The sequence below is a fragment of the Pan troglodytes genome, chromosome X, assembly GCF_028858775.2.
Source record: "Pan troglodytes isolate AG18354 chromosome X, NHGRI_mPanTro3-v2.0_pri, whole genome shotgun sequence".
Classification (NCBI taxonomy): Eukaryota; Metazoa; Chordata; class Mammalia; order Primates; family Hominidae; genus Pan; species Pan troglodytes.
Window position 1 is genome coordinate 32,995,159 of NC_072421.2, and position 23,977 is coordinate 33,019,135.

Here is a 23,977-nt window from a genome sequence, read left to right on the forward strand (position 1 = left end):
TAATCTCAGTCATTGCAATCTGTCTTTCTCAGGTCGAATGTTCCCCCTGATCTCATTATATAGTTCAAGAGACTTGGTTTGCTTAGAATAGGGTCATCGTCATCACAATCCAATTCAAGACAGATAATCTGCTTCCACCAGTGAGACACATGTACAATCTGTTCAGAATCAGCTCCTTGTCAAAAACAGAATTTTAGATAACAGTCTGGTTAAAGATTTATTTTGAATACTATTTCAACCAGCTTTGCATGATCTTTTTCCTCCCTACTTTCGTTCACAATTTGGATTACAGAAATTGTTTGTACAATTGGATTTGTGTTACTGCTGAAGTAGAAAAAATAATAAGTAATCCTAATATAGCTGCAATTAATCTCGATTGTTACTGTAAGTATGATTAGGATAATTCAATAATTTTCAAGTATGAATAGCATGCTGCACAGATTGGAAAGTCTCCCTTCAAGGATCTGTTCACTTTTAACAGAGTAGTTATAAAAGTAAGAAATAGGGCAGGCAATTTATTGGGAATTCATCAAGTTATGTGTCATTTAAAATACATTTCCTTAATATACAATGTGTAGGCATGATTATCAGGTACAATATAACTTTCTTTCCCACAGAGCATGACTGAGGTTTTAAGATGATCTTGGTTTTTATATTATATATAGAATATTAGATATTACATAAATACTATATATGTTGGTTTTTAAGCTTTAAAAGTATTAGTGATGTCATTATTCTTCAGTGAAGCCAGCCTATAACACAGCTTTGTCCAAGTAAAAATACAGTTAAAGGCATCTAGACTAAGGGAAAAGAACAGGAAGTTTAGTGATGCTACAGGAAGTTTAGTGATGCTGCAGGAAGAGGGAAGGCTTTCCCAGTACTTCTCCCTGTACCATAAACTTTGACTCCATTAAGATTTTATCCTGGGCTTTCCTTTCTTCTCATTCTACCAATACCTTAACTTCAATTCCTCTTCACATTCTGACAACTCTCAACTCTCCATTTCTCAAGTCCAGATTTCCCCTTGATCTCCATACCTTCATGTTATCTCACCCTATTGGACATCTCCTCATGAATATTCTACAACCACCAAAAGCTAACACTCCCACACATGAACTCCTTGCATATCCTCTTCTCACCTACTTCTCAACTCCCCAACTTGCTTTTCCTCTTTCTCTGTATTTTTTCCTGTTTCAGCGAAAAACAAATAATGATTCCCTTTATTAGATGTAATTCTAGATATGTCTACTTCCTCTATCATGTCCTTCATCATGTTGCATCTAATCAATCACTAATTATTTATTATACCTTCTAAATAGTTCTTGATTCCATTCTTTTCTCTCTCTCTCTCTCCATTGTCTTTACTCTAGTTAAAATCATTACTATATCTTACTTCAAATATGCTACCAGTTTCTTCACTGGCATTTTACTCTGCCACATCCCACCTGTAAAGCAGCTGCATTGTGTTCTCTCAATAATGAAATTGTGGCTTCCTGTCTAAAATTCTCTAGTGATTCTTTACTGTCCTTCAAATAAAAGCTCTATTCTTTTTTTTTTTTTTTTTTTTGAGATGGAGGCGGAGTCTCTCTCTGTCACCCAGACTGGAGTGCAGTGGCACAATCTCTGCTCACTGCAACCTCTGCCTCCCTGGTTCAAGTGATTCTCCTGCCTCAGCCTCTCAAGTAGCTGGGATTACAGGTACCTGCCACCATGCCTGGCTAATTTTTGTATTTTTAGTAGAGACAGGGTTTCACCAATTTGCCCAGGCTGGTCTCAAACTCCTGACCTAAGATGATCCACCCACCTCGGCCTCCCTAAGTGCTGGGATTACAGGCGTGAGACATTGCGCGCGGCCAAAAGCTTTATCCTTAATGTGGCTAAAAAGTCCCTTCATAATATAAGTCCTGCTGGTGTCTTTTACTCCCTGCTCTAGCTATACAGAAATTTTATTTTTCATTTCCCAACCTACACTGTGGCCCTCTTGATTCTTGGCCTTAAACATGTTGTTCCCTTTTACTGGCATAATCTCAATTCTGACTTCCTTTTATTGGCTAATTTACATTTATCTTCTGAATCTAGTGGACATCTCTTCCAAGTGGCTACCTCTGGCACCTTCTAAGTTCAGGGAGGTAATTCTTGCATGTTCTTTGAATTCCGTGTTTTTTTGATTTGACAAGTAAAAATTCTATCAAGTTAGAGCACGTAACATGATGTTTTAATATATGAATATGTTATGGGATGGCTAAATTAAGCTATTTATGCATTCCCTCACATGACATTATGTTCTTTCTTGCACTTTGTATGTGCCATAACATATTTAATCTGCCATTAGTGGTCTGCATTTACTTTAGACTATCAACTCTAATGAGTTCAGGGATTATGGCTGTCCTGTTCATTGCTCAATACCAGTTCCTAGAATGAAGCCCAATAGCTTTGTTTATGACTGGGTGAAAAGTATAAGGAGAAATTTTAATGAGAAAAACAGAAAACTTTAAATAGTCAAAGACAAAAATGGATTTACAGAAGAAATTGAAAACAAAGGTCACCACTGCTCAGAGATGTATCTTTTGGAGAATAAATCCATCTGTTTTTGTATTAAAAGTGTCAGAATGGGGGTGGGACATTATTTGGAGAAAATTTTAGTCTATTTCTATTAAAATACTGTATCCAAGATTGGTGACCGAGGCTTTGCCCTAAATTCCAATTCAAACATAGCTTCCTTTTGTTCTCAGTCAAAATTTCAACTAAAATTTACATCAGGTAATTTACTATTTCAGATAACAGTGTTCAGGGCTATAATCAGAGAGCCTCTATTGCAGAGGAGACTGGCTGCAGCCTACCAACAGCTCTTCCAAAGAAATGGATCTCTAATGATAAAATTTCAGCATTGTGACAGGTGGTTGGAGAAAACTTCCAATCACAGCGTGTAGTAATTGCCTAGTCAGGTATTAAATTTGGTCCTTCCTCTGGCTAAAGGCAAAAACAGTGTACTCTACAAGGCACATCTATAGATTTTAATTGTATAGGATGTAAGATAGAATAACATTAAACCACATATCTAGCCTCAAAATTCTTTTTAGAAACCTAACTTTTTCTATTCATGAGATTCTATGAGCTGAAAGGAACAGTGTGGCTTAAGAAATGATGGTAGAGTTGACTTCGGGTGGATTGGCTCTTTTCCTGGCCTGACAGTCAATAAGAGAGGCTGATTTACACAGATTCCTTGATTATCTCAGTCAGTGAAAAGACGTGATGTCAATGCAAGCTTGCAGAATTCTTTCAACTAGTCATGGCATAAGCTGCCTTCTATTTCTAAACATCTTATTAGGCGCACCCTGATGGAATGTCAGGCTTATGAATTTTCTATGACTTTCTGCCCGCTTGACCTGTGCTGTCTCATTGAATGAAGTTTGTAGAACGTCTTGAACCATAATCTGATTTTTTGTTGTTGTTCCAGAATACTGTTCAGCTGTTGTTTTAAAATGTTATTTCATGTCTTTAGCTAATCCACTTAGCAGTAAGAGGATCTATACAGCTAGACAGAAACAGCAAATATAAGGAAAGTTAGAAAGACATCTTTTAATAACTGGCGATCAATGACAAAAATATAAAAATAGAAAACAATCCTAGTAATGGTTACCAAGAAAAACACATAATATATTTTAACCCAGTTTTCAATGAAAATTAAAACTAAGTAAAAATTAACACAAATTAATTATTTTATATCTTTAAAGTACTATGAAATATAAAATAAGTTTAAGAAAAAGTTTTAAGAGTTTAATGAGTTTTGCTGGCAATGGAAAGTCATCTCTACAATGAATTGACAGTTCCTCACATTTCCATTGTAAAAATAATGTACTAACCTTTGTGCCACAATATTACAAACACATAAATCAAAGTGTAGCATGTCTAAGAAACTCTGGAAGAGAAAACTCTGCATGTGAAATAAAAAACCGAATATTGAAACCAAAAAATGTATTTAACATATGAATGCATGCTTTAAAAAGCCAAATTAGAAAAAAAATCATTTAATAATATTTTACAAAAAACACATTCATTAAAGGAGCTATGTATCCTATACTATACTTATTAAACTCAATACAAAAAGCAATTTTACTGCATTTATGAGGTGATGGGTAAGCTCATGCTTGCAAATGGATTAAGAATGTGGGTGCACTGTTTACAATCATCTCGTAACAAGACACTTTTTTGTGTGTGTTTAAATACTCATCATTGTATTCATCATTGTGATGTAGACATGTAAACCATTTCAATTTCCAGCAGTTTTAAATTTTTTCTTCTGAGTAAAGAAGGATTTTTGCCAATGTCAAAATAAAGCCCTCATTTTTATGAGTGATTTTAGTAGTAAATGAACTAAAGAAAACTAAATCCCAAATTCCAATTCAAATAAAACAAAGCAACGACAAAGTCTTGAAGTTTCTGCTTAGGGTAGTGCATTAATTGGCCCCAACCTGACTGTCCGTACCTTGCAGAAAGTAGAGCAATATGGAATATGTTTTATTTTATAGAAAGTGTCTTGGGATAGGAGTCCTGCAAGAGATGTGCTAAAACCAAATCCTACTCAACCTGCCCTTCAGAAACTACAGTGGAGACCCATGAGAGGACATTAATCTCCATTTGACAACCACGCTTCACTTCACAGAGTTTACCAGTCAAGTTTTCTTTCCCAGAGTCTCAACTTCAGTGGACCAAGGAACACTTGCTTCAGTGGACCAAGCAACACTTGCTTCAGTGGATCAAGCAATAGTTCAGTGGTCCAACTATTTCCTTTTAGTGTTTCCTTTTTACCTACTAACAGGTTGCAATTTGTTCAAGTGCCAAGTACTAAGAATACTGGTGGGTGTATATCATTTTTGATAAACTATTTCCTCCTGACCTAACTCTTCTATTTAACTTAAGAGCAAGTGTGAAACTGTCGCTATGGTTATGAATGCATGGAATTCTATCTGTTGTCTTAGAATTTTGGGTATAGTCTTGAACTGAAAATAACAAGTAATAAGTCTCTCTCATTCTAAGAGATGGAAATAGCAGGACATAGCAAAGGGCTTACAAAAGAGCTGGGAAAACTGGTCCTGCCTTTGTTGCTCCACCATACCCACTTATACTAAAACTCTCTGAAGGTTTTAGAAAGAATCGGTCTTCTGAATTCATGGCCCAGCGGGAGAGTAGGGATGGCTCCCTCTGTTTATTCCGTAAGGGGGAAAAGAAGATGGTACTTCAACCTTTTTGTCCCAAGCAAGTAAGTGGAGCTCCAAGACCACTGATCACAGGGTCTGGGAGTCCAGAGTAGATGGGGATGCCACCTAATTACCAACTCTGCTTCTGAAGATGTCTGCTTCAGAAATTATATGCCTACTTGATAGGTAAAAAATGAATTAGAAATGATACAGTGAAGAAAGGGGGCAGCCTGTACTCCCCAGTGCTTGGTGTGGCAAACGTTTCTCAATAGGTCAAGTGAACGTGGAAGAAGACAGCCATGTTTGAGCTATCTACCAGGAACACTCTTTATGGAGCAAGAGTACCTCAGGATCAAGAGGCTTGAAGATGTTTTTATAGAGCATATTTTCCTTCTTAAAGATGGGGAAAACAAAAGAGCTTCTGCAAGACTTCTTAAAGATCCCATACTTGTACCCCAAATAAACCCGAACTTTGTATCTCTGTTACACACACACACACAGACAAATCATAAACTCAAAGCTACAAATAGCTAGTTAACAGGAGACATTTGCCTATTTTCCTTAACTCCTACTTTCCAGGACATTGGAGAATAATATAACTGAAGTGCAGTTAAAAAAAAAAAAAAAAAAAAAAAAGAGGCAGTGGAGGCGTAAGATGGAATCTAACCACACTTCCCTTCCAGAGAAAGTCTTTTAGACCATGGCTTAAGCTTGAGCTGGAAACAAGGAAGAATATTAAATTAAATATGACATTGAGATTTTAAGCTGAACCCAATTAGATTGAAGTCTTTATTACCTCAGAGGCCAGAAAGCAAAGGGATCTATTCATGACGCCATCTACCTGGATGATGTAAAAGCATTTCATGTTTCTGATCTATCTGGCTGAAACTATGCAGCAAACTACTAACACAGTCCATGAATTCAGCATTTACTCAAATAAAGCAAAGGCAAAGGAAAATGATAGACATCCAGATCATCTAGAATGTGGTCCAGCAGAAGACAGAAAACGGTTTACGGGAGGTCTGAAGAGATAAAGAACTTAAGAAATATCTGTGAAAAATGGAGCATTATAGTAGTATCACATGATTGAAAAGCTAAGATAGATATGTTGATGCTTTTGTCTCATGCAACTGCAAGTTGCATGTTTTATATCCGTCTACCAACATACATGAATATAAATAATCCACGTGAAAACTATTGCTCCTGTCAAATGCAACAACTTGCCTACTGATTGGTAACTTTGCTGAACAACCAATTTAAATTCCTGAAGCATAATTCTAAGGTCTTTAAAGAAGCATGCCATAAAAGTATCAGGAATTATTTAAGGACCACTAAGAATGTTCTATTTGTCTCAGAAATTGGTTCTTACAATTTTTAGTTGTTTAGAACCGGCAAGATGACAGCCTTAAAGAAGTTGACACTTCAGGAGATCGAAACCATCCTGGCTGACACGGTGAAACCCTGTTTCTACTAAAAATACAAAAAATTAGCCTGGCATGGTGGCAGGCGCCTGTAGTCCCAGCTACCCAGGAGGCTGAGGCAGGAGAATGGCGTGAACCCGGGAGGTAGAGCTGGCAGTGAGCCGAGATCATGCCATTGCACTCCAGCCTGGGTGACAGAGTGAGACTCTGTCTCAAAAAAAAAAAAAAAAAAAAAAAGAAGCTGACACTTGAAGCACACATTGTATTGTACACTTGAAACTCTTTGAGATTGATTAGATAGGAACACTTTATTTTCCATAATTTCATATGGTGTTAAGTAATAGATCCTTTAAAAGTTATACAAAAATTTCCAGATGTCTAGATATGCTTATACCAGCTTAATGAAATGTTTTCCAAAAAGAATATAGTTAGGATTTTGAAAAGGGAATGAAATGGAGATTAAGAGAAAAGCAGAGGGAGAAGATGATAATTTACAACAGAAGGAATAATTTACCAATGCTCATAGCTCATCACAAGATTCACTTTGTTGCTTTCTTTGTTTTCAAATTAGTTTGTCCTATTTTTTCCTAAAGAAAGGAGGTCTCACACTGTGTTCCTTGGACAAGAAAGACTAAGTAAATTAAAACCATGTTGCTTTAACCCACTTTAAATATAACTCTTGTGAGGGGCTTTGGTACAGCGGTTTTTCCTGTGGCATATTTGTTAATGTATTTAATAGGGATATAGGCGGTAAATAATTACAAAGATGCGTACATGTCTGCATATATAAAATAAATATAAAATAAAGAAGGTTACATTATTCACGAAAGGCTTCTAGATTTATGTTTTGTTCATGTCACTAGGTTTGAACACACCTGGGAGAAAACTCAAAAGCCATGAGCATGGAGCTCCTATAATTTTCTTTATCAGGAAAGAATATAAATGTGAAAACTGTTGGTGTCATGGTTAATTGGAACTTCACCTGTTTTAGGTTTTAGCAGGTCACTGAAGTTCTTCTGTGACCTCTGAAGGAAGCATACTTGAAAGTAACGTTTGGGAATCATTTTATCAATGGAACTTGACATCAGATAGCCATCACTTTCAAGTAAAGCATTGATAGAATGGTCAATGAGCTATAGAGTAATATATCTAAGACATTTCTGGATTCTTGCTGCATCCATTTATCCTCATGGGTAGACAAGTGAAATTGGTCTTCTGCCCTGACAGGAGCAAACTGATGCTTTATTTAAGCTTCAAAAAGAAAGTGAAAGAAGCATTATTCAGTAAACATAAAATAAGTCTACAGGATTCATCATATCCAAGCTTTCTCAAGGTAACTTCTTCAGGAGCCACCCTAAGTCAGTGAAATTTTTCCGGCCCAATGGCGAGGTCCTCTTTGACTGCACATGTGTTCATATTATTAAAGTCTAAACTTTAGGCAGTGAATAATTTATTGATACAGGAAATAATTAAAATATTTAAGTCGCTGTCTACTGATATGGAATAGTGAGACAGAATCAGATTCTAGGGATGACTTGGTCAGGATTGAGACCACATGTTCAAGCAAAATATAAAGTCTATACATGAGACAAAAGTCCAAATCTGGGGATAAAATCAAGTTGTAACATAAAGCAATACATGATGGTCAGGAACAAACAAACAAAATACAGGCACTGAACAAATTAGTTGATTTCTGACAATTGCTCCTCTTATTGTCTCAGGGAGCCACGAATGCAGTGACTCTACTAATGCAAATTATAGGCAGGGAAAAGATGAGAAGTCAAAATTAGAAAAAATGTAGCTGGTGCTTCTAAGCCAGGTGGTATAGGTTAATTAGCCAAATACAGAAGTACCCAAGTGAGAGAGAGCATACTGAGGCCAATTACAGATAGGTTGGTGGTTGTGAGCAAACTAGTCCTTACAATGTAGATGAACTAGCCAGTTGATAGTCCTCTTAAATAAGGTCAGTGATATCCAGTCAGTACAGTAGTGGGACAAGGATCTCAGAGTGAAAGAACTTTGGAACTCGTTAGTCCCTCTACTTAGGAATTCAGACTCTCAGGAAAGAAACTCAACACAGCATCTCTGGCTTTCTGGACTTAATATGATGTGTGGGAAGCAAATTCATCACACTTCCTTTTATAGACCAGGTAAGGATGGCCACACAGGTTGCCTATGAATAAAATAGTTTCCAATCTTCAGTCAAGCAGTGTGAAATATAGCCTTGATAACTAGAAATGGTGCTTTTCTGATGTGCATTAGAGATCTCTGCTGGATTCCTTCTACTGTGATGTAGGCTCATAATACTCTAAGGCCAGTGTTCAGGTTCTCTTGAACTACAGTGCCATGGATTTTGCCGGCCTCTGTGGTCAACTGTAATTCATATTGGTTCGAACTTGAAATTGTATCTGAGCAACTGGAAAAATGCTCCTCTCTCCTGGGATGTCTGGGACGACTGGTTCTTTTTCATCCTACCCAATTACATGAAGATTAACAATATTTATTTATCACAAATACTCCAGATGATTGTCATGGCTCTGGAGAAGTTGATGTGCAAGGCACAGTATGCTTATGGCTTCCTGTCATCTTACTTATCCACAATTCATTGAAAAAGTCCTCAGGTCTAGCTCAGTCAGTATCTACACTATTTTGTCCTAAGGTTATTACAAGGTTCTCTAATATTTTGTCCTCCAAGTTGTTAGGATAGACAAGACTGCAGTTTTGTATAAAAGAACTCCTACCAGGATCTTTGGCTCTGATATGATTCATTTGGATGGGATGTGCACCTTGAACAGCAGGAACACGGTGTACGGAACAGCTGCTTTTCCTTCTGCTTTCGAAACATTCTGTATAGTGCTTTACGAGTAGGTTGGGAGTGCAGAAAGATGACTCGTGTGTTTATATGAGCATAGGGAACAGATAAACACTGGCAGAATGATGCATTACACTCGATTCCTTGTTACAGACTAGGGTCATCTGCCACAAAATGTTCTTACAATACATTAAGCTTGCTGAAATAGAAATAAACTGGTTCCAAACATCCTCTCTTCTCTATGTCCTCACCCCACAAAGGCATCTTCTCATCGTCTATAGATGAAACCCATCGTGCTGGAATTATTTGGCATGGGAGAAGAAGAAACAGGTTTCGGGTGTGACGCTTTAACTTGTAGGATTGTTAAACTTGTCATACATCAGATATAGCTGAAGATTAAGATGTGGACAATGCCTACAGCCATGCAGGACTGCTTAGCATCTACCCCACAGGAAATATCTGTTCCGTCAACATCGTGGTTCGGGTGAGGGAGAGAGGTAATATATAATGAGGATCCTAGTGATGCCCTTTCCATGTCATCAAAAATTTGCTGCAGTTTCCTAGAAAGCGTTCATTCTACTTCAGCAGGGAACTATGGCTGTGAAGGGAAACCACTTTTTCCTCTGCTTGGTTTAGTTGTTGAGGAATTGGAAATGAGCTTCATTTCTGGAATACAGAGATCATCTATCTGTCATGAGCAGTGGATGGGCAAGAATAAATTACTGGTCCACAGTGGGAATGAACCTGACACATAATGCACCTTAGCAAAGTGGACCTTATACATGTGCTGATAAAGGTCTATCTAGACTGGGGTTCACAAACCTGAATAATCATCAGAATGAACTTTTCCAAATACAGTTCTCAGCCTCAATCAAAATCTACTAAATTAGAAAATCAGAGGGAGTCAAAAGTGGGTATGTGTACACCAAAGTCCCTATACTCTTCTATCTGTGTAATTTTGGTGATGAGCTGAAATTGAGAAGGTCTATGAAGACTGAAGTTAGAAAGAAAAGATGCCTTAAATAACAACAACAAAAAATAACATGTAAGAAAAGGCAATCAGTTGGGCTTACAGCAAAATAGAGCAAACAGTAGAGTGCTATGAAATTGGTATTAATGCTGGACAGAATATACGAAACATAGTGAGGTAGAAACAGTAAGGAAATTCTCCAATTTTCTTTGATACTTTCAATGAAAAATTACTAATGAATATATGCATTTTATGATTTAAAAGACAGCATAATGAACTTGGAAATTATTTTTGTTCCTCATTCCATCTAGGGACACTAGAATACACTGCAAAGAAATGTTGTTTAACATTCCCTTTTCCATTTATCTTTCTTTTAAAAAATAAACATTTTCAGAAATTTGGCCTGAATATTAAATAACAGATTTGATTATTCAATCTCAAGAATCTATGAAGTAGCTTGCAAAGAAAACGGTTTTAAAAAGTTGAGAGTGGTAAAACGTAAGATGAAAGAGAGAGATGAATATGTACCCTCAGAACAGTATTGTGTGTTATAGAAATTAAGTATTAGTTGTCAATCATCATAGATAAGTAAAAGTTATTGACAAGTTTCATTAACATAAAGATATAAACTTGAGGAATTTTTCCGAAAAGGTACATTGTTAAACTTAAAAGAGAAACTTCAATCCAAAAATTTATCACCAAAATGCTACTTTACGAATCCATACTACTGATTGAGCTTTTACAACTGATTAGTTTTTAGGCCTTAATGTTTTTCCTTTATGTATTAACTACCTCTTTTGTTATTCCAACTTTATTATTCCTTTTTTTTTTTTTGGTAGGCCCCTGTAGAAAAGCTATTCCAACTTTAGAAGAAATAACTCAACTATCAAATTATGAGATATTTGAAGACAAGATACCATTAAATGGATATGTTAACACTCATTCACAAAGATATTAATGCCCTCCAAGAGCAAACATAATTTGTCTAGAGTGAATATTTAATACTTAAATATTAATCATATATTGAAATGCAGTACATGATTATATGTATGCATATGTGCTTATATACATGTATATATAAATACATGAAAGTATATATATGTGTTTGTGTGTCCCTTTGTGTCTGGACCCCAAAAATGCTAATATTCTATAATAGGCATACAGACGAACAAAAACATTTAACTACTGTTTTATATAATATTTTGGAAAAGTAAATATGACTGTCCAAGGAAACATTATTGATTGAAGTAGGGTAAATTATATCTAAAAATAATGGAATTACTACTTACAAAGAAAAAATCCATGATTCATGGTGATTAAAATGAGAATTAAACACATTCACCACAGACCCTTTTGTGAAGGCTATGTACTCTTTCAGTTCCTGTAGCTATAAAATAGAGGGTAACTACATTCAAAATACAAGATGTATTTTAAAATATTATTAAAAACAAGAATCAAGGTAACTCACACAATTGATGGTAGGATAAGAAAAATCCCTTTCTCAAATAACAAAAGAAGATACGTGAAATAGAGAAGGAAAAATTTCTAATTTACAAAGAAAACAGCATATACATTCATGTCTATTTTTCTTACATTAAAGAGGTCTGGGCTATTGAGTTTATTATCTATGTGTAAATATTACACAAGTGAGTTTCTTCCCCTCAAAATGTAATCACTCTTGACCATTTATTCAATTAATATTATTATGAGAACAAGTTGCATAGTCCACTACTCAGCTGAAAATTGCAGTCACCTTGAACACAGAGGTCTGCCATAATAGTCTGCTTGCAGTGCAATTTTTATATAAAGACAAAGGTTTTTTGCAGAGCATTCAACCTAGGAGAAGTCAAGATTCAAGATATCCAATATCCTTTTTACTACTTAAGGAAAGAAAGCCCTGAATTCAAAGTATGGAAAGATGTAAACCTAGAAGCTATATCCATTATTAACACACTAAGAATAAGATAAAAATTTCACCTTTCTAAATATTAAAGCATTTATTGTTAATTAATTATCCTCAATGAAATATTTTCAAGTAATGATAATCTATAAAAGTGAGCCTAAATTGTTAACTCCCAAACCTTATCAAAAGCATTTCAGGTGTACAAATAACCAAATGTATAAGATGACACCCGAAATTGGCTTCAAAGCCATGCAACCTGTGCAGATATGCAGTAACTCATGCTTAGGAGAGCCCATGCTTGGTTTAATGCTCTGCTGTTGCCATCTTACAATACTTAATTTTTGAGTATGGGACCCAGTATTTTCTTTCTTCCCTGAGTCCCCCAAATTATGGAGCAGATCCTGACATTTTGGGAAAAACAGCCAACAGCTAAAAGACTGAAATAAAAATCTGAATTAAATTGGTTAAGTTAGAGAGATTGTAAAAAAAAAAAAATACATGAAATTCACATTTGACATACTGGCGGTAACCAGATGAATGACTTGCAAATATGAATATAGTTGGAAGAAGATACTTCAGACTAGAATCCTAGTTGTTTCAGAATATAATCAAATACAACCTGGAGATGCTAATCAAAGATAACGCAAAGAAAAATCCTTTCGCTTTTGATTTTCTATGTGGCTGTATGTGTGTGGTTCAAAATAAAATCATTTTGCAGAAAATAACGGGAGAAAGTCAGATAACTGATTATTTCCATTGCGAATAATTTAATTGGCTACTGCTGAGTCCACGATATTATTCTCTAACACTTCTCCTGATTTTAAACGAATCTTTAAAACAAAAGAGCTCCTATTCCAAATACTTTTCACTCTCATTTCCTCAATGACACCAGTTCTCCTTTCTCCCAACCCCCTTTACCGTGCAGAGTCCTAAACAACCTGAAAACAGAGTTACCTACTTCTCAGGGATAAATTTATCCTTGGTGGATAAACTTTCTCAAACTTACTACTCTCCACCTCAAAACCTCCTTGTATTATCTCAATTTTCTCTTTCCCACTTCCAAAGTCAATCCTTCCATTTTTTTTGCTCATGTATCCTATCTTGTAAGACTTTGCTCTCATATATTATGTCTTTCTATTGGATCTTCCCTTATACTACAAACATGCTTAAATTTTTATTATCCTGAAAATCAACAACACATCGTTTCTGCCCCATTACTATTCAATTTCAGTTACTGGCCTTTCTTTCTCATTTTTTCATCATCACAGATTTATTGTCTCTATTTGCCCTGCTCATTTTCTCTTTTACCAAATCTTAATCTCACAGTTGTTCCTCCTCACTTTGGAACACAGAGACTATATTTAATGAGAGATGGAGTGAATGGGAGTTGAGCAAAGAAATACAGCTAGTGGAGGCATCATGTTAGCTGACTTCAAACTATACCATAGTGCTACAGTAACCAAAACAACACAGTACTGGTACAAAAACAGTCACATAGACCAATGAAACAGAATGGAAAGCCCAGAAATAATGCCACACACCTATAACCTTCTGATCTTCGACAAAGCTGACAAAAGCAAGCAATGAGGAAAGGACTCCCTATTCCATAAAAGGTGCTGGGATAACTGGCTAACCATATACAGAAGAATAAAACCTTACACCATATACAAAAATCAACTCAAGATGAATGAAAGACTTAAAATGTCAAAGCAAAACTTTAAAAACCCTGGAGGATAACCTAGGCGATACCATCCTGGACATAGGAATGGGAAAAGATGTAATGATGATGTCAAAAGCAATTGCAACAAAAGCAAACACTGACAAATGAGACCTAATTAAATTACACAACTTCCTCACAGAGTTCCTCTGTTGAACTCTGTCAACAGAGTAAACAGACAAACTACAGAACGGGAGAAATATTTTGCAAACTGTGAATCTGATAAAGGTTTAACATCCAGAATCTCTAAGGAACTTAAACAAATTTATTTTAAAAACTCAACTCCATTAAAAATGGGCAAAGGACATGAGCACACATTTTTCACAAGAAGACACACATGTGGCCAACAATATGAAAAAAAATGCTCAATATCACCAACCATTAGAGAAGTGCACATTAAAACCACGATAAGATGCCATCTCGCACCAGTCAAAATGGCTATTATTAAAATGTTAAAAAATAACAGATGCTGTTGGGATTGCAGAGAAAACAGAACATTTATACACTGCTGGTGGGGGGTGTAAATTAGTTGAGCCCTTGTGGAAAGCAGTTTGGCAGAGCTAAAAACAGAACACAGCAACCCCATTACCGGGTGTATAGCCAAAGGAATACAAATTGTTCTACCACAAAGACACATGCACACATATGTTCATTGCAACACTATTCACAATAGCAAAGATACAGAATCAACCTAAACGCCCTCCATGGTAGACTAGATAAAGAAAATGTGGTGCATATACACCATGGAACACTACGCAGCCACAAAAAGAATGAGTTCATGTCCTTTGCAGGAACATGGAGGCAGGTGGAGACCATTCTACTTAGCAAACTAATGCAGGAACAGACAACTAAATATCACATGTTTTCACTTATAAGTGGGAGCTAAATAATAAGAATACATGGACACAACGAGGGAACAGACACTGGGTCCTACTTGAGGATAGAGAATGGGAGGAAGGGGAGGATCAGAAAAAATACCTATCAGGTAGTATGCTTATTACCTGGGTGATGAAATAATCTGTACACCAACCCCCCATGACACACTGTTTACCTGTATAACAAACCTGCATATATACCCAGAACATAAAAGTAAAACAACAGCTAGATCTGTTGAGACCATCTTTCAGATCTGCTAAGAGAAAGGCTGGTAAAGAAAGACAAGAATCAAAGTTCATTTTAAAAGTTTTGGTATGAGAAATTTCAGGAATGAGATGGCATTAACAAGGTGGAGAAAACGGTGTTGGGTAGCTTTGATAGGAGCTGTAATCTGAGTATGTTAAGTTTGAGTAGCCTATGAGATATCCAAAGAGAAAAATACACAATAGAAGGCTGGATATATAGTCTGAAGTTAAGGGCAAAAGTCTGTGCCAGAGATAATATTTTGGGAATAATTAGCATGTAAATTTTATTTAAAGCCATGACACTGCATAAAGTATTATAAAGAGTGAATATAGAAAGGAAAGGGAGAACATTAAGCTTAAACACTGTTTCATACACACTTGGATCCAGTTGGCCAGTAATTTGTTTCAGAACTTTTCCTTATTAATTTATGACTGAAATTGGCATGGGGTTTTCCTTCCTGTTTCATTTTTGTCTGATTTTGGTAAAAAAAAAAAAATATTTTCTAACCTTATATTTTCCAGACATGTATATTGCCTTGTATGTTCTACTGAGTTTGTTGATGACTGGAATTATCTATTCCTAGAAAGTGTGTTCAAATTTGAATGTAAAATAATTTCAGTCTAATATAGTCTTTGTAGGAAGACTTTTAATTTGTGATTAAATTTCTGTCTCCTCAGGCTTTCTATATCCCCTTCCATCATTTTTGTAGCAATATTCTCCTAGAAATTCATCCATTTCATGTAAGTTTCTAAACTTATTTGCATACTTTTTAGTATTTTCTGTATTTTAAAAATATATTATAACTGTAGTTATAACATTTTCATCCTTAAGATTTTATATTTTTTTTTTACTTCCCTCTCAGTTGATTTGTCTAATTAAAACATGAATATGGACATTTAAATTTTATTGATTCCATGTTGTTTTTATTTATTTCTGCTCTTCAATTCTTCTCTTTCCATTTACTTTCTCTGCATTTATTATACTTTTCCCTATTTTCTTGAGATGGGCAGTTAGCTCACAAGTTTTCAGCCCTTCTGTCTCTTCTATAAAAATTAACAGGAGCCAATTAGTTTTAATTTTTATTTTTATTATCACTCGGTTCTATGAATTTTAACTATCGATTTTGACTTCATCTTTGATCCACAAATTATTTACTTTAGTCAAGTTTTTACTATTGATTCTAGCTTGTTACAAATTGAAGAGTATTTCCCTAATAATACCAAATATGTGAAATGTATTGACATTTCCATGTACTTCAGATGAAATTTACACTCTGATTTGGGGTTCTCTGTACAGTCTTTATATCCACCTTACCAACTGTTAATCATCACTATCTTCACTAACTTTTGTCTGGTGTCTTGAAAGAAAGAGGCATTATGAAATCTCCCACCATGCTGATATAGTTGTGTATTTCTTCTTGTTATTCTGTGGATTTTTGCTTTACGTATTTTAAAGGTATTTTCCCAGGTATGTACGAGATTTTTTTGTTTCTTTTGACAGAGTCTCACTCCGTAACCCAGGCTGGAGTGGAGACTGCAATCTCAGCTCACTGCAACCTCTGCCTCCCAGATTCAAGCAATTCTCCCATCTCAGCCTCCCAAGCAGCTGGGACTACAGGCGTGCACCACCACACCTGGTTAATTTTTGTATTTTTAGCAGAGACGGGGTTTCACCATGCTGCCCAGGTTGGTCTCGAACTCCTGACCTCAGGTGAGCCACCCACCTCGGCCTCTCAAAGTGCTGGGATTAGAGGCGTGAGCCACCACGCCCAGCCAGGTATGTACAAGTTTTAGAACTGTTATATTTTACTCCATTTTTTGCCTAATAATGATAATGACCATAATGTCTATTTTGCTGGAAATAAATTAGGTGTCTAAGCTTTTTATTGATTAATCCTTTTCGGAAAATCTGTTTCCATTTTCGATATATGTGTCTTTATGTATTTCTTAAAAACAATGTATTTTGAATTTTGATGCTTTATTCAGAAAATTTCTACATTTATATATTAAATGTATTGAGCAAATAGTTCTAGGACTACAGATTTTTTTTTTTTTTTTCTTTTCTTTCCTTGTTTTTTTTTTTTTTTTTTTTGAGGCAGAGTTTTGCTCTTTCACCCTGTCTGGAGTGAAATGGCATGATCTCAGCTCACTGCAACTTCCGTTCCCTGGGTTCAAGTGATTCTTCTGTCTCAGCCTCCCGAGTAGTTGGGATTATAGGCACCCACCACCAAGCCTGGATACTTTTTTTGGGTTTGTTTTTTTTTTTTTTTTTTTTTTTTTTTGTATTTGTGGTAGAGACCAGGTATCACCTTGTTGGCAGGCTGGTCTGCCTGCCTCGGCCTCCCAAAGTGCTGGGATTAAGGCATGAGCTACCACGCCCGGCCGCTGGTATTTTTCTACCATCTATTTTTTTCTATTTCTATTTTTCTACCATCTTATCTTTTATTTTATGCTCATCTCACATTTTTCTGTTTTGTTTTCCTTCTTGCTTGCTTTACTGCGTATTGATTGAGAACTGTTCCTTTTATCATTCTTTGATTGTTTCCCAGGTGGATGCTCCATTAGTGGTTATCCTTGACAATTTATTACAGCATAAAGTCGACATTTAGTCACTATCTCTACCCTCTTTCTAAATAAAAGGGCTTGTGGCTGTAACTCCCCTCCATATTGTTTTTAATCTAGTATTTTAGATCAACATTATTTTAAATGAAATTAGATATTCTTATATATTTTTTGCAACAAATGCCTTTTGTATTTAAAAGCTTAACTATTTTTTCATCATACTTATTGCATCTGAAACCTTTAAAACTTATTTTTCTACTACTTCTAATTCTTCATACTTATTTTAGACATTTTTATAGTAAGGGTCTATTGGGGTAAAATTTCACTTTTTTTTCACTCTGATAATGTCTAATTTCCTCTTACTCTGAAGAACTAATTTTGTTGAGTTCACAATTCTAGGTTGACGGTAATTTTTTCAGTATCTTGAAAATATTTTCCATTGCTTTTTTATTCTTGTTCATTGTTGTAGATAAGAAGTCTAATGTCAGCCTAAATTTAATTCCTTTGTAGGTTATCCGCCTCACCTCTGGCTGCTAATATAAATATGTCTTTGGATTTCTGCACTTTTCACTGTGATATGTCTGAGATTGGATTTCTATTTATTTATTTTGCCTGTTATATAATGTGCTTTCTGTTTAAGTGGTTTATGCCACTGGCTCTTGGAAATTTTCCTTTAATATCCTTCATATATTACTCCATCTCCATTTCTTAAAAAAAATTATGACATACAAGAAAGCTGTATATAATTAACATACACAAGTTGCTGAGTTTGGAGATAAATATACACTGATAAAAACATTACCTCAATCTATGACATAAACCTATTCATCATCTCCAAAACTTTCCTCCTATTCTAGTATTATTATTATTATTCTGTAACAGAACACTTAACATAAGGTCTATCCTCTTAGCAAAGTTTAAGTAAATAGAGTAACTATAGGCAATATGCTTTACAGTAGATCTCTAGGAATTATCTATATTGTATAACCTAAACATTGTACCCTTTTACAAATATCTCTCCATTTTTCCCTTCCCCTAGCCCCTGGCAGGAAGCATTCCACATTCTCCTTCCATTAGTTTGACTGTATTAGATTCATAATATGATTGGGATCATGTATTATTTGTCTTTCTATGTCTGGCTTACTTCATGTAGCATAATGTCCTCCAGGTTTATCCATGTTGTTACAGCGAAATGGCAGGATTTGCTTATTTTTTAAGGGCTGAATAATATTTCATTGTATGTATATATCACATTTTCTTTTTCCTTTCACCTGTCAATGGACATTTAGGTTGTCTCTATATCTTTGCTATTGTAAATAATACTGCAATAAACAATACAGTGCAGATAATCTCCTTGTGATTCTTATTCAATTTCCTTTGGATATGTCCCTAGAAGTGGAATTGCTGGATCATATAATAATTCTATTTTTAATTTTTTTTTTTTTGAGGAATCTCCATACTGTTTTCCATAGTGTCAGCATGAATTAACATTCCTGCCATCAGGGTACAAGGGGCCCTTTTCTGCACATTCTTGCCAAACTTGTCATCTCTTGATTTTCTTTTTAAGTAACTGCCATTCTAACAGATGTGAAGACATATATCATTGTGGTTTTGATTTACATAGCCCTGATGATTAATGATTTTGAGCACCTTTTCATATATATGTTGGCCATATGTAGGTCTTCATTGGAGAAATGTCTTTTGAGCTCAACTGCTCATTTTTAAATTGGGTTATCTAATTTTTTTATATTGAATAATAATAATCTCCATTTTCTTTATTCTACTCTTTGAAAACTCCCATTGAGATAAGTTATATGTTCATATTCTACTCCCCACCCCTGTATCTATTACCTATTGTTCACATCTTCCACCTTCTTAGTTTTTGGTAACACAGTCTGTACATTCTCTTTTAGTTTTCTTTTAAATCATTTCTTTCAACTAATATGTTTATATATAATATATTCATTTTCTAATTTTTAATTGTAGTTCTTTAATTTTGATTTCTTTATTCCATTTTTACAATGTTTTCTTTTTTATAACTTCAATAACATTTATTTCTATAATATTTTACCTATTTATTTTACACTATACATCTTGCAATTCTAATATCCGAAATTCTAGAAGTAAACTCACCGTTTGTTGTATAGGCTGACTGTGTTTCATGAGGGCTTTTCTTGTGTGTGTGTGTGAGTGTGTGTATGTCTTTGTGTTTATGATGAGCTCAAATTCCCCTGAGTTTAATCTGTGAGGACACTGAGGGCACTTTTCATGGTAAACAATTTGCATTTGCTTCTAACTAATGCTAGGACGCTCCTAACCTGGTGCTACTCTGACTTAATCCCTTGTTTGGATATTTCTTTACCCTTTGTGATAATGTACACTCAAGAGTTCCTCACCTTACAAGAAGAGGCCAACACACATTTTCAGGTGACATTATTATAATTATTCTATTACTTTGCACTCACAGTGAGAAGACAGATGTCTTTTTATGTTTGTTCTCTCTGCAGATAGAATTCTCTCTGCCCATTATTTTACTGATAGAACCCCAGTTTTATGTGGAATCTGTGTTTAGCTCCCCCATTTTCTTGAGCCAGAGGATCATATTTCTTTTCCATCAAATGACTTAATTCACCTAAAATGGGGGTTCCCAGTCTTAGCTTTTATCTCCACAATACAAATGTCAGTGGTCATAGTCATGTTACGGTATGACTTCAGTTTCATCTGATTTTTTTCCTAGCCTTTAAAGGTTTACTTATACTTCTTTGAAAGCAACATAAAATACAACTACTAGACATTTTCCAGCATCCTAGTGCTTTGCAGAGGGCATTACAGAAGACTTAGCTGTCCTAGCCCTTGAGAACAGAAGTCAGCCCTATCACAACATCTGTGAAGTAAGCTAATCAGATCTATTTCATAAAGCAAATGTGGGATTTAAGTTTGATATTGCTTCTAACGGCTTAGCAAAAGGACTGACGTAAAACTGTGCTCAAAAAGTAATGGCTTTTACTATTATTATAGACAGATATTGTCTAAAAAACATATTGACAAATTAATAAAGCATAATATGCCACTTATTTTCCTAGATTACTTTATAGTCTTCCTTCAAGCAAAGTTCTTCCATTCTGGTCAATCTATGCTAAGGCAGATGTGACACTGAGGGAAAAATTCAAAGTCATAATTACCAGGAAAAATTAATACGGCCCTCTATGAGTCTATCATAAATGTTACTATTACAGAAGAATTAACCAATTTAGATTTTGTCCCTTTCAGTAAATTTGCTATTTCATGTCAGGCAAAACAACTTACAGACATCTCTGAAAGTGACTGAAATGCGGGCATTAATAATCCACGAAAAAGGTGAAATAATCACTCATCAAGAGAAGTGGTAAAGGCTTTGGACTTCTCAATGTGTGACTTTAATATTTAAGACTCTAAATTTTATTTTAATTAGTCAGCCCTAATACTTTTAAGATCATGTTTTAAGCTTTCCTTAAAAACGGGGAAACTCGTTAATTGCCATATTCACTTATTAGCAGAGTTTTTATTTTTAATATATGAAAAGGGTCACAGAGATTGGAGTTAGTGTAGCCAAATGGTCACGTGCCTAGGCTTCAAGTGTAAAGAGATGGGTCTAAATGCTCAATAGCTTCTTCCTAGGGCCTTTAATATCCTTTCAATTTCTATAGAATGGGAATATGAAAAACCATATATCGGCCAGATGCGGTGGCTCACGCCTGTAATTCAAGTACTTTGGGAGGCCGAGGCGGGTGGATCACCTGAGGTCAGGTGTTTGAGGCCAGCCTGGCCAACATGGTGAAGCTCCATCTCTGCTAAAAATACAAAAATTAGCCTGGCGTAGTGGCATGTGCCAGTAATCCCAGCTACTCGGGAGGCTGAGGCAGGATAATCGCTTGAACCCGGGAGGAGAAGGTTGCAGTGAGCTGAGATTGCACCCTTGTACTCTAGCCTGGGCAACAGGGAAAGACTCCATCTCAAAAAAAGAAAAAACAAAAACAAAAACCACCATGTATCATAAGGCTATTGTGAGAACTCAATGAGAAAATGCATATCTGACAATTAAAACGGTACCTGAGCCTCTGTAACCAAATACTATTACCGATATTATTATTCATTTTGTTGTATTACTAAAACATCTTCTGCTGCTTGGTTACCCTGTTAGAGAATAAAGCTATTACAATAGTTGTAAAAATGATATGATTTGGTATGTCTGTTGGAGATGTTGCCTGGTTTGCTAACCATCTTTCAAATCATTACTGTGAGTAGAAAATATAGTGCCATATGATTATCAAGAATGAAAGATGCCTTTTGAAGTGATGGAAATAATTTATTACTTATTTGAATGCAAACTCACACTCTGAAATTAGGGATGGGATCTAGCAAATCTCTTTTAAATATTCATAGGCAATAAAAGTCTGGCTGTTTGATTGATTTAACAGGCAATTGAATGTTACCTTAGTTCTGCATAATTGCAGCTATAAGAAACATTAGGGAGGTGATATAAAAACCTCACAAACCTCTGACATAGGCACTTAATTGATTTTAAAAAATAGGTTAAGGCTCATCTTCAAATTAAAAGGCACTTTGTTTATTAATAGCAAATCTGGCTGAGGCAGGAGAATTGCTTGAACCCAGGAGGCAGAGATGGCAGTGAGCCAAGATCGTGCCATTGCACTCCAGCCTGGGCTTCAGAGAGAGACTCTGTCTCAAAAAAATAAAATAAAATAAAAATAGAAAATAACCACAAAATAAACACTTTTTTGTTTAACCAACCAAAAATCAAGAAAATCATGGCCTAAAACAAATTCAGAATTCTTGATTATAACACATTAATGTACAACAAGAATTTTTTAAATTGATTTTAAAAACTCAGTTACTGTAATCATTTTGTTTCTTCAGCCCCTCAGATAATTTATCCCAAGGCTTATTCTACTGCATCGAAACACCAGTCTTTTTAACTAGATAGTGGAAATATCCAAAGGATTGATTTAGCTAATAAATTATTAGGTGTGTCTTTTTTACCTAAGTAGTTTGAAATTGATCAAAGTGCTGAGCAAAGCCTGAGAAATACAAAAGTCCTATTACTACAAATTGTTTTAATTTAACATTGTATCTTTAAGGTCTAATCAGCTTATCACAGGCTGATACAACAGAATTTGAGAAGGATATTATGTTTAACATGATGTGGTTTTCATGAAAGCCGTAAAAACTAAATATGCTTTATATTCATTGTCAAATAACTCCCAGGTTATTACTGACCAAATATGTAATATAAACACAGCTAGGACTGATAATAGTTTCAAGTTTATTTATTTTAGATTTATTGTTATTTTAACACTCTGCTTAATTGATCATTGAGGTACAAGTGGAGAGCTTCTGATTTTAAGACTTAGAGGGTGATAAAAATCCTTTTTATCTGTCTTCACATTTTATTTAACTAATGGAGGCATGTGCATTTCATTATATTTCATATTGCACTATCTGCATTTATTTACCAATCACTGCCCTCAGTGTGAGATATATATATATGTATATTTGCATAGTTTTAAATATATATTTACATATTTTAATATATACTTACATATATATATATATATATATATATATATTTACACCCATAGAAACACACACACACAATTTTTGAGGGCTGATACTCTAGAATATGATCTAGTAAAAATAAAAAGGCTGATCATGTATTAAATTTATTGAATAATTTATTGAATATGTACTGTGTTCCTGGAACCATAGTACATTAAGTGCCGTATTTTATATTTTGCTCACAAAAAAAAAACCCTATGAAACAGTATGAGGAAATGTAAGTTTAAAACTGTTACTCAAAATCACATAGCCAGTGAATTACAGAGGGATTTGCCAGTTATCAATTTTTTGCCTTTCAACATGATCCTGTTTTTGACACGGGAACATTTCTCCCCTTGTCAGCTGACATGATATTAAGTTCTGTCAGTAAAGGATGCTGGAGTGACAATGGGGGAGGTAGAGGTTTGTCTGTCCCAGTGTGCTTTTAATTCTTTTTCAAACCTGTGACTCTGGGCTGGCCTATGGAATGCCCAGTAAGGCTCACCTCATCCACCCCACTTTACCCAGAAGACTTTCAGCAACACTATGGGTCGTGTTTGACAAGTTCTATGGGTACCCAATAAGCAAATTGAGGATGGGTGGCAAATCCATAGGCAGCTTCCTGGAGCCCCACCTCATTTCCTCAAGTTTAGTAGCATCCACTACAGGTAGTTTCCC

The 23,977-nt window shown here is 35.2% G+C and overlaps 1 protein-coding gene across 14 annotated transcripts in view; it reads right to left on the bottom strand.

The window, feature by feature from the left end:
- DMD (dystrophin) overlaps positions 1–23,977 on the bottom strand; it is a 2,616,526-nt gene that overhangs the window by 1,292,275 nt on the left and 1,300,274 nt on the right. The window lies entirely within an intron of this gene.